This window comes from Lutjanus erythropterus, chromosome 6 (genome assembly GCF_056507025.1).
Source record: "Lutjanus erythropterus isolate fLutEry1 chromosome 6, fLutEry1.hap2, whole genome shotgun sequence".
Taxonomy (NCBI): domain Eukaryota; kingdom Metazoa; phylum Chordata; class Actinopteri; order Lutjaniformes; family Lutjanidae; genus Lutjanus; species Lutjanus erythropterus.
In genome coordinates this window covers 5,543,477-5,556,699 of record NC_139322.1, presented here as the reverse complement: position 1 = coordinate 5,556,699, position 13,223 = coordinate 5,543,477, and positions in this window count along the sequence as shown.

The following is a 13,223-nucleotide window of genomic DNA, read 5'->3' as shown; positions in this document are numbered from 1 at the left end:
TTGCATAATTTCTTTCAATAGCGAGGCTGTTGTTTAGTCTCCTTAATCTTTTGATGTGGCGTTCAAGTGCGGCTGTCATAATATCCACTTAATCCGGACAGACATCCGTTGTCTGATTGAAGAGAACATACATTAAACTCAGTGCTTCCAATTAGAACATCATCATCCATGTTGTATTGTGATGGCCTGTCATGCTGAAGGTTTCCTGCAGGGTCACGTGTTTCATATTCTGATACACGCTTGTGATATTTGAATGAACTCAACACAGATCATTTAATTCATGATCAGGCTTGATGAACTGTGTAAGATAAATCACCTGGGACACTGAAGTGTAAAGCCTCATGTCAGTCACTCTTGGATGTACAGCTTTTCTCATCTCAGGTTTCATATTTTGTTTTCCTATCAGTGTTTCTTATTTCCCTGGCTAGAATAAATGCATCATTATGTGTTGTGTGAGAAGTTGTCTTGCCAATTGTGGGCTCAAACTTAATTACAGATCCCTGCTTCAAAGGCCCTGAAAACCTTTTTGTCCTCCACCAGCTTCTTGCAGATAAATAGTATTTATGCGCCCCATTACTCAGAGTTAGAGCCAGTCTTTTTTCACATAAGAAACAATTATTTAAATTTAATTAGAATTTGCCCACGCTCCTCTTTCTTGTTTGAAGTGAGCACGGCCAGCCCTGCCTCATTCCCAAATCACATACCAGCGATTTGTCACCACCCCTCTAAAAAAATCATACAGATGTATCCTCAACCTAAGTTTAAGTGCCTAAACCTAACTGAATTGCAACCCCTTCACGGCGTTAATAACGTGTTAAAATCGCCTTTCTGGCCGCTTTTGCTTCAGTATCGGACACCGAGGGGCAGCGACAAGTCGTCATGTATGTGACAAGCTGGGATGAGAACTACTGGTGCTCTTCTTCGGGACTGTAAGTGGTGATGCTGGTGACTATGATGGTGTGTGGGTTAAAACACATGCCAAAGACAGGAGTAGACGTTACGTAAACTGCCATAAACCGTGAAGTGTGAAGTGTGAAGTGTGAATAGCACACTTGCACCTGTTTGGAGAGAGCAAACAGGAATAATGAAGGCATGGACACGAGAAGTGGGTGCTGACAGGGCTGCAGCATCAGGTTAAAAAAAAAACAGGGGAGGGAGGGAGCGTGTGAATATGGACAGTGATGTGTGAAGTGATACACAAACATTTAATGATCATGAATCCTGTTACTGTGCAGTTCTGTGGTGTGTTCTTCTTTACTCCAAATCCTGAAAAAAATCATATGCTTTTAAATATTTAATTACTTTGTGCTAATTAGTCAGGAATACTTGCGAGGGAGGAGAAAAAGGCAGCAGACGGAGAGGAAGGGTGCAAGCGTGTGAGATTTCGACGTGATCCATCAACATAATCGACATCATCAATTATGAAAACACATTAATTTGAATAACGTGCATCGATGCATCACTATGACCTGTCAGAGGACGGATTCAGCCAGAGAACAGACTGCAAAGAGCAAGACTTGGTGCGATCATCTTAAGTATGGGAGTATTTTAGACTGAGACACAACAGTACGGCTGACTTTAAGCTCCACAAACTGGCCATGACTTATCACAGCAGTACAACTGCTTCATACGAGTGCTGAAAGTGAAGAACCGAGCGCTCTGTTATCCTGAAGCAGCATTATTCATCCCTTTTATCAGTTCTGAAGTATCATATCCTCAACAAACAGCCATTTTGGAGGTTTTGGTGCTGGTAAAATGTTTAATTTAACCTTCGAAGCTCGATAACTCATCTGGATGACTGAGCTACTTCTGTTGCTGAAGTGCGTGTGCAGCCTTTCAGTGACGTCGGCTGTAAAAGGGTCTGTAGGTCAGCAAAGCTTTAGATTTAAAAGTATAAGTTTAATTCAGGAACTCAAAATCTACTGAAGGTGTTTGCCTTCAAGTTTTTTTTTCTGCTTCCTTTCTCTTTTTTCATTCGCCCTATTCCATAACTGTCCATCATCTCCTGTTATTTTCTGTTCTGCAGCTTATCCATTAGGAACCTCTCTCCAATCTTCAATGCCGGCCTTTTTCCTGTCTCCCTGGTTAAAATTGAACACGGCTGCATCATGCACCTAGCAGAGCTGAGTGCACTGTATTATTATAGTTTTCAGAGATGGAAAAAAATTGCTGCTATTTTTCAGATATTTCAGTGGTACGATAGTAACGGCAGGCACAATTTCCAGCACTTGTGCCTGCTTTTTCTCTACTCTATCAGTTTCACTGTTTTTCTCCTTCCTTTTTTCCCTCTGCCAGCTCTCACGGCAAGTGTTTGCTTTGTAGCGGTCTGTTGCCGTCTGTCAGAGTTCAAAATCAACTCAAATGAATGAGAAACTCTGGTTCGACTGCCATCTGGAAGGTATTTAAGAGCTGAAGATGATGCAGGTAGCAGCTGTGGATGAGAGTGAATCTCTGTTTCTCTGTCTGCAGGATTTTTCTTCTTGAAGTTTACTGGCTGTGAAATCAAACTCTGCTGTCTGACTCACCTGGACATGATCGCTGCAGAGTCTCTTTATGCCTTTGTGGCACAATAAGTCACGTCCAGGTTGTCAAACAGAATATCTTCTTTGATGGTAGGTTCAGATGGGATTTTATGTTTCCTATGCATTCATGGTCAAAGTGTTCATTGTAGCTAGAATTTAATTAATTTAACTGACTGTTAGGTGATAGCACCAGTAAAACAGCAGCATGTGATAGGATAGTGATAGGTATCCTGGGCTAGGACAATGTTTATAATGTACTTGAATGGCACTGTTAGTTTCTGTAAGTCTTTATCAGCCAATGTATAACCTCTAGTCGATTCAAATCATCAGTCAGAGACCCCACAAACTCAGTGAGGTTCTTCCAGTCGTGCATGCATTTTTTAGGATAAAACACACAGAAGCTTACAAAAAAGCACAGGGATAACATTTCAGTGAGGAATCATAAATATGTTTGTATATTTTTTGAATTCATGTAACAACGTGCGCTGGTGGTTAACCGATGAGAGAAGGTAAAAATGAGTGGTAGGTAAATACTTTTGTGTTTCAGTTGTGTCGTTGTACACAGAGCAATGTGGCAACATGGCAGGCTGTGAACTTTACAAATCGAGTCTCAAAACCAACACAAAAAAGTGGAGAAAACATGATAGACTGCCCTCTAGAGAGCTCTTTCAGTGCAGAAAATATGATAATGTTCCCTCGAGAGAGCCCTTCAGTGGAAAAAATACTATATTCTTTTTTCTCCTCATGCCCTCTTGAGGGCATCAGAGTTTTTAGTGCGCTGGTACTTCTTTTTATTTTTTTTGCTCCTACCCCACAGACAGCCTGAGTCCACCACTGGGAGTAAGTTTAGCCAGTTAGCCCTGAGACCTCATGTGAGGGATCCCCCGCTGCTCATATTAGCATTTTGTATCTCTGTTTATTAAGAAATAGGCTTTAGTGTTTAGCTGAGTTAAGATTACTTGTATTGAAATGGATGAGTCATATTACCTTTGAAAGAAACTGAGAGGAGGTGAAATCTTTTTATGGTATTTTCTTACTGGTTTTGAAAAAGTCAGATAATGATAATCTCTGGTTACAAGATGGAGGCAGAAAACACTGTGTTGTGATGTTTAAAACCTCCAATTATCCATTTTTTTATGACACAAAAACCACAAATAACAACGTCTTTCTCTGTTCACATCCACAGACACACCACTAAGTAGACGACTTGCTCATTTATTTGGTCTTACTCATCAGGCATCAGTCTTTTTGTCCTCCACACTGCCTTCATCCTCGTTTCCCTCCTCCTTCTGACCTTGTCTTTTTATTAGCTGCCATCCTGATTTATTTAAGAACAGCTGTGTTACTCCTTAATTGTCCACTCTGACTTGCAAAAATTAAAGCTGTGTGTCCCCTGAAAGCATTTTTGCAGCCCAATTTGCGATTTTTCCTCATTTTCTCTGAAAAGCGTCCCTGCTTTGGGTTCCCCAGGGAGGTAAGAGCAAAAGAACATTATTAACTAACTCAGCAAGTAGAACTGAGCATCTACCACACATATCAGTGACTACAAGACTACATAAAGAGATTTCTATTTTTGTTTTCATTTCTAGAGCGGAAATGCTAAAAATGAGACGAGATACAAATGTAGCTTAAAGTCAAACATTATTGTTATTATTATTATATTATTTTTGATTTTGAGAAATAGTAAACGAGGTGTTTCAAAAGTTACATCCAGTACTTTCAGGCCTTAAAGGTAGACTTTTGGATAGTTTTATAGGGAAGTGAGATGGATGAGAGATAAAAGGCAGCTATTTCTAATATATAAAGCTCGAGACTGAACCTGAAACAAGGACGTGACAGTTTGATGGATGATAATGTGCAGATGCTGCAGAGCAGCTGAATTATCAATAATTCAGCTCTTCAGACTTTTAAATTATGAAATAGGTCCGAAATCCATGATTTAAATTTGTTTTGGGCTCATTAAATTATATATTTTTTTTTACTTATCCACATTATATGCATTAATCCCTTTCCATCCTCTCTTATTCTGTCTGTCTGCCTCTCAAACTTCAGAGCCAACCTTTCCCTTTGTGTTTATGTCGTGTTTGATCATCGTGATCAGTGCAGACCTGACCGCAGGGCCTCAAACTCTTCAGAATATGAGCAGCTTCAAAAAACAATGAAACAACAACTTTTGATGATTGTAAGCGTCAGTCTGTTTTTACAGTTTTACTGGAAAATGTGGTTTCTGTTAACAAATGCTTGTATTTGGTCCATGCCGACTTTTTCTTAGTTTATTTTGTTTAGGTTTGACCTGTTGTAGGCCCACTTTACATACATGTTGTTGTTTTTTTACAGCACAATGCAAGATTACAACTTAAGGTGTGTTCAACTGTGGTTTCAAATAGTGAAACTGTTTATTTTTTATTATGTTGCTTCCCCAATGGTATCTGTTGTGAAAAAAAACCTAATATATAAAAGCTGATGTGTCTTAATGGGAAACCACTTGCTGAGACTAAAGGATACCCCTTAATATTTACATATATACACCCCCACATTGCTGCTGACCAATAATGCCTCCCACAAGAGTCTATGAGTTATGAAAAGGGGTTTAGTTAAAAGATTAAAGGCCAACTGACACGAACACAAACACACACCTTCAAATTTCATCTTCCCAGGGCAAAAACTGTGGCCATCAAAGAGTGGAAAATTTTGTGCCAACGACTGCAGGAGGCCTCATGGCTACGTAGTTTGTGACTCAGATGGTCAGGGGCCACTGGGGAACCTGACTGACCACCGCTGAGGCAGTTAGTCAGAGCTGTCCAGGCATGACAAGCTGTCTGAGTCTCTGTCTCTCCCTTTAAGACAAAAATGTTTTGTAAATCTTGACTCGGTTTCAAGTGAATCCACAAAAAAGTACTGTAAGAGAGTTGGTTCACTGAGATAAGCAGTTGGCAGCTTCTCAAACAGAAGAAGAGGGTGCTGTTAAAGAGCGCCAGTTAAACAGGATGGAAATATGGCCTTTCTGTTCATTTCATGTTTTAATGTGAGGAAGGTTCAATCAGATCTGTGTGGAGCAACCACGGCTGTATTATAGAGCCACAATGTGTGTATTGTTGGAAATAACACTAGTATGAACACCATATGCCAACATCAATCAGTGTGATTATGCTACGTAAAGCTCATGTGTCACCCTTCATCTCTTCAGAGTTCAGCCTTTGCATCTGATTTGTGTGATTGTGCGATACATTATTCGTAGTTGTTGTTCGACAGGATGCCCTTAAAGTAACGAAAAGTTCTCGCAGCACGATCGAACTGAACTTCTGACAGACATGTGCCTCTTTGAAGAGCCACTGTTCGGTATCACATGGATTCTTCAGGCACTGAGGAAATGAAGAAGACGTGGCAATTTGGCATCAGCTATCATCTCTGATGAGGTAACGACTGCCTGCCAAAAAGCAAGGTTTTGGTTTTTTTGCAAAGATCTATGGATCGAAGGGATGGTTTGGTTTTGGAGAGATTACCCTCATTTCATTTGATATCATGTGGAAATTTGAACATTGTTTAATAATCACATTTATACAACATCATTTCAACAAATGTCAGCAGAGAACCAGGAAAACTCAGGTATTTGCTGTAATATTACTGCTTGTTTTACCAGTTCTTGTGAACTTAATATTGGATTGGACTTCCATTGTACTTGTATCTAATGTATCTAATAATGTACACAGATCTGACTGGTCAGATTGTCAAATGTGACTTCCATTTTAAGTTTTTTAATATAGAAAGAAACTTCTTCCACTTTATCTATGACTATATCCTGCAATTTGACATGTATTATATGACCTGAACTGCCTGCTGCTGATGTTACATTCAGTTAGATATGCAATTTCTTTCTGGATCTGTACCTTCTATTATGAGTGGGATAGAGACCTGGAGAAGAGTTCTTTCAGGGGAAAATAATCAAAAACCTCTGATCCTCATCAACCCCAGGCTTCAACCATCTCCTCCCTCAATCTGCCATTTGAAGTCTGCTATGTGATGCGTTTAATTTGGAGCCCCGGGCTCCTTTGATGCCGCATCCCACCGGGATGAGTTTGGGTCGTGTTTGTGACTTTCAGAGCATGTCACCTCCATTCCCCTCTCCTCTCTGTCTGTCTCATCTATCGCTTTCAGGGAAAGAACAAAATTAATGGTAAGCAGTCAGACTGAAGAAATGAAGAATGAGGAAAAAAAGCTGTACTCTATTGTTTTTTATCTGAAAAAGAAGGCAAAATCAATCACTTTTCCCCCCAAACCCAAGCTAGAAGTTTAGCACATAATTTTCATTTCACTTAGATTAAACTTTGATTACAGACATGACAGTGTATCGTAAAGAACTGGCTTTTGTAGAGATTTATGGACACCAGCGCTGCACTATTTCTGACATGTATGGAGATTTGATAGAGGCAGGTTGATATATCTTGGATGCAGGTTGGTTTTGACTTCTCAGTAGGTAGATCTGATAGGGTCTGGGTGATATTTTTAGCGTACAGCACAGTTCTTCCAGTTGCACCAGGCAGGTTCTGGGATGCGGAGCAATTCTGTTAGGTCACACATCAGTTTTCAAAAGGCGCAATGATATTTGTGGCACTGAGGGTGTTCCTGACCAGTCAGATGGTCGATTTGATAGAGATGATAATTGTATTATTGCCACGCCATGCAGTTTTGACCAGTTGGCAGGTCAATTTGATAAAGGCAGGGCATTATTTGCAGCATACAGGGCAATTCTGCCTGGTTGACAGTAGCCTATGATTTTGCCAGAGGTAGAGGAATATTTCTGGATTGCAAAGCAATTCAGTCTGGTCAGAGGTTGGGTTGTCAGGGACATTTGTGGCGTTTAGGATGAAACAGTTGGGTCATCTTTCTACTTCTGTTGTGCATGGCAGTTTTGAGCAAGTTAGATTTGATTAACCTATTCTCCTTCCCAACAGGCCCAAATACGGCAGTTTGATCAGTGGCCCTGGGCTTCAAACAATGATGCTGTAGGTCTTTTTTGGAGGCACCCTGCCACTGTTATCTTATGATGTGCTGTCAGAGTCAGATGACATAGTATAAAGAGGAGAAACTCACACCTACATGTGCAAAACTCATGCTAAAAACTGGTAATCAACCCTTTTCCCAGTGCTAGTAGATGAGTTTGTCATTCTGTTTTTTTTTCTGATGTGTGATGGAAAGCTAAGACTCAACTCATTTGTGTGCAGGAGAGCAAATAAAGTGTCTGAAGCTACAGAGGCACTGACAGCTGAACACACAAACATACTGAATCTCTGGTATTAAGTTTAGTTTCTTGCCTACGTTGCTGTTTGTACTTTCAGTTACAAGCCACATTTTACTCTCTCATGGTCGCTTTTTAGCTGCATAGTAGTCAATCTTACTGATTTTGCTGCTTCAAATGAAAAGCTTTTAGATAACAAAATAACAGGATATTTATTGAGAACATTTTAGAGGAAATCAAACACATATCTGCCATTTTATAGATGCTTGAGTAAAGAGGAGCTTGATGTCAGTAAATGCACCCATTCATGTGGGTACAGAAATCGCTGTGCTGGGTCTAATGCAAGCCCAATCAAGTCAAGCCAAGTGGCACACGCGCATGAAGAAGAAGCAAAAGAGCTGCAGAAGTTACCGAGGGAGGCGACAAGCCTTCATGCCTCTGCTGAGAGGGGGCGAAAATTGATTTCTCCACTTGGGTTTCATGTTTATATCACTGCTGATTAGAGCTGGAGCCTATAAAGAGTTTCTTAATGCAGATTGCATCCTTTCTTACTGGAGATAAAAGACAGATGTTGGTGGCTTTCTGACCAAGCTGATGTATCTGTAGCACACAAAGGCAACTCTGTTTGTAGGACACTGTGTTTTTTTCTTGCACTTGCTCAGCCCCATACATGCAATACCCAACTGCTATTTCTCACCTCCTGACGTCAGACCTCATCTGAGTCAGACCTGGAGCCCAGCAAGATGTCTGCAACATGCAACATATTACAAGGCCTGTGAAAAATGATATCAGAGGAGAAGAAGAAAGGAAGATCTGAGAGAAGATCTTGGATAAAGGAATACAGAGCAGCCTAGAAGAAAAAAAAAGTGAAGAACAAGTAATGAGTCTTCACCACAGGTGCATTGATTTTTAGATTATTTATTTCTTCTTACGCTACGAGCACTGGGCGGAAAATTGATCGCTCATACACGGCACTTCGTGCCCATTTCTTATCGACGAGGTCAGCTGAAAGCAGAAACCCCGGGGAGACTCAGCTGCTGTACACACAAAATAATTACAATTGTGACAAACCCAGAGTTGTTCAGAGTTTTGAAAGCCACTTATCATCAGGACTTGAATTTTCTACTTCCAGATCATTGAAGAAATAAATTAAGCAAAGTAGGAAAGCATACGGAAAAATAAGGAAAAGGAGTCAGAGGAAATATGTACACAGTTTAGAGTATACTAATATGATGTAACAAGCTATACTTTGTATCAAATTAAACAAAACTAGACAGTTTTAGACCCTTTATTAGACACTTATTAGACTTTATTAAGGGGTAATTACAGACACATTAAAACAGAACAGCAATGTAAACTTAAGTGCATTGTTTCCCACTGCCAAAGGAATATTATGTCAATGGGTGACTCCACAGTCTGGACCTGAGGACAGTATTGGACCGATACCCAATGCTGGTATCAGTATCAATGCATCCCTGCTAATCATCCTCTAATTAAGTCTAATTAGGGTCAAATACTGTCAAATAAAGAACATATTATTTCTAGTCTCATTAGTGTATGTATGAAGTGCATTTTCTCTATTGTCACTTTCTTTGTCTGGCAAAACAGATCACTCACATGCACCCATTGTTAAACACTCATCAATGCATCATTGTCTTTCACCGATGACAGCTGTAAGCATGTCTTCACTCAGCTGTGAATTGTAGGGTGAAGGTTTGGACTTCAACTGAAACCATGATAGCGGAGTGCCTCTCTCTGTCGCAATTTATCGTTATTTAAATTCTCACGCTGTAATGGTGAATTCATAATGTGGCGCTCTGCAGCAGGGTGAGGGACTGTGTCCACCAAAGCGCTGTTTCCCTCAAAATGCTAGGTGTTCTTCTGAAAACACCTAGCTGGAGGTGCTTTGGAGATGCAGTGCTTTTCTCAGTTGAAGTATGTGTTGCAAGTACCTACTTTCACAGATAGTTTGTGTCACCTCTTGAGCAAAGAGAGGCGAGACGGCATTTTTGTCCAGGCTGCTGCATTTAGTGGAGACAGATCAACGTTTTGTCACATTTGTCTGCACAGAGATGGATCAGCGGGACCACAGGTCGCCTGTTGAGTCAGCACAAACTCAAAGCATATAAGTGATCAGTTATTTTTAGCGTTTGAGCATTGTTTACCATTGGAAATTGAATTAATGATATAAAAAGACTTTAATTCAAGCAGCACAGGAGCCTTTAAGAGGATCAACAATATTTGAGATAAAATTAGGTTCAACTTCGCTCGTAATCTGATTATCTGCCTACTCAAGTAATTTGTTAAAAGCAGCATCAAACATGAAAAGGTAATCTTCTCAAGTGAAAAATTCCCCCAGGGGCCAGAGGAGTGAGAAAACATGAATCATCGCCCAACCAGATCAAACTGTTTAAAGACGTATGAAATGTCATTATCTGGATGATTCTTCAAACATTTTGGCTGCTTCATCTTTGATCTTTTAACACGTTTGCTGCCAGAGTTGCGATGGTTCAGACTCAGAAAAAGGCAGATTAGACTGTTTTGGCATGAACACGTTGGAACAACATCTCCATTAAGTATCAGGTCAGCAAAGATGGTTGATTGGTCGTCAGACTGTCCACTTTGGTCCAGACTGAAATGTCTCAACTACTGGACAGACATTCATGAGCTTTTCTATGAAAGAGTAAGAATCCTTATGACTGTTGATCAAGCGTTTTTCATACCTTCATATTGTCCTGACATTTTTTACAGAGGTAAACACACACAAGCTTTGCTTCGGTCTTGAGAAAGTGCAGCTTTTATTTTATGACAAACTGAAACCTAAACTGTACATTTACTGCCAGACTGACAACTTTACTGTTCACCTTTTCCTATACTCAGCGCACATTCAACGTCACCAGGGGTGAAAATAATGACTTACAAATACTCAAATTACTGTAATTAAGTAGGCTTTTTTGGGTCCTTTTATGAGTGGATGATCAAGTCTGTACTTTTACTCATACTTAAGTATGCATTAGAAGATGTAATCTACTTAGTAGTCAACTATGATTTAAAAGTAACTGAGTACAAATTTAATTCATATCCAGACCTTTGCTGTTTAAAATTGAACCAAAATTAAAATAAACCAAATTTAAAATGTATTCACGGATATTTAATCAATAGTCATGGCAGTAATTTGTACCTCATTTGACATAATTTTAAATTAAGCGTAGACTAAAAATGAAAAAAAAAAAGACATGTTTTGTATCTAATAAATCATTAATGATTAATCAGTTGTTCACATTTTCAACTATCAGCAAAGTAAAATGCACAAAATTAGCAACCCTAGTTTGGAGAGATGACTGTGACATCAAAGCCTAAACAATAAAAAGTAATACTCTGAGCAGCTCTTGTGTCAAATACTTTATACTTTTACTGAAGTATAATTCTAACAGCAGTAATCTTACTTGTAATTGAGTACTATTTTAGTAATGTAACAGTACTTGTACTTGAGTACATTTTCACGACTCTTTCCACCACTGAACGTCACTTCAACATCACACTGCTGGCATAAACAGTAATAAAACTGCTGGTCAATCAGTTAATAGTTCTTGGTTGACAAACTCTGGTTTAGTCAGGATTTTTAAATTATGGATAATTTAATCACTGATCACCGGTGCACCCTTATAGCTACAGTTTGTTATGTTGGATATTTTTACAATCTGGAGATCCTGATTTCCCATTTATTATAAGCACAGCTGTCAAAGCAGACCTCATCCATCTCATCTATTTCAGAAAATAAATTTAAAAAAGCCGACTGTTCTTTTGTCTGCGGATCATTTCGAGCTATCAAACACTCAGAGCTCCACCGTCTATAATCATGTCTTCATTCAGCATTGAATTGTAGGGTGCAGGTTTCGTGCTATAGTTGGGTGTTCAACTCAATCTATGATTGCAGCTCTGAAAAGGACATTTGCTGAATTGAAATGGAGCCACCTGTACTGCTGATCCTCTAACGCTGTTATGACACATCCCACTAATTTTCATGCCTTAATGTTCAAATGTATAGTTTGTTCTAGCACTGGGTGGCAGGGGCGAGCCATACTGATGCAATGATGATGATGATAAACAGACCAAGTTTAGCTTAAATAAATTTTTACGTAGAGAAGTGTTTGTGGGCTGAAGGGGGGCATCTCTAACAGATTTAGGTCTGTTTTTTTGGACACCACATTTTGAGGCACTTAGCAATATGACAGATATGCTTTCGATCCCTTGAGCCAATAGAACAGAGAAACCATTTATGTGAAGGCAGATCAACTCTTAGTAATATTTATCTGTTCTGAGATGGATCAATGGGACCACATGATGCCGGTTGAGTCGGCACGTTTGGCTGCGATTCTGGTAACAGAACACTGAAATGTCAGCCAGCTCTGGCCCGTATCTGGCTCTATATAATAGCTCTTGGGGGATTGGACTGAGCCAGCGGTTGATAACAGAGTCAGCTCAACTTTGGCTGATGCTGTGGGTTATTAATTATGAGTCTGGGATGAGACAGCAGCAAGCCAAATTTAGGGTGCTATTAGGCCAAGCAATAACATGATAAAACAAAAAAAGAGATGGGGATTTAAGGTGACAGCTGGTTCATATTGACGTCAAACAGGAAAGTGAGAAAAACTCCTCCTGTATCACGTAATTATCCCCCAAGTTAAGTGTAGTCATACTCATGGGGGTTTGGGGCAGTTTTGGGTGAGACACCACCCGCCTTGCAAGCAAAATGAGCAAAATTCATCCCCCTTGTTAACTTGCTCCCCCCTGTCCATCCCCTGCCAAGTAGCAGAGAGACTGCAGGAGAAGAGGGATTGTTCAGCTGAATGTGGCATTGACCATTGCTCTCCTATAATAATAGTAGTCTACCTGTGCTGGCGCTGTCCGTGGTGCTGAAGACACTGACAGATCTGCAGCTGTGCCTTTTTCTCTCAGTCCCAACCTTCTGTCAGTTTTGCCTCGGCGTTATGACATTATATCAATTCTATGCTACTTTACACAAGTACGGTGTCTATAAAATACATGTCCCAGAATGCATTCCGATTTGATCTTGCGGGGAAGGCATCCTAGATGTCAGTATATGTTAGATAGAGTTGTCATAGCTAACATGCAGGGTGAAGACAATTTAATGAGAGAATGACAAGTGAATATATGTTTGTGTTTAAGAAACATGAGCCAGTATGTCTTCTTTGTCTTGTACTGCTTTCTATATTCATTTTTTAAATAAACTGTATATTAGTTGTACATTTGAATGCTTGCCTGCCATTATTTTTTCTGCAAAGAAGATCTTAAAAACTCACAACATGCTACCTGGCCAGCATCAAATGGTAGACAGACAAAGTGAGTGACTAGCTGGTGAACACAGCATATAACAGCTGAAGAACCAGACGTTTTTCTCAGGAGTTGGTGGAGACTTGTGTACATGTGATTAGCTAGTGCTT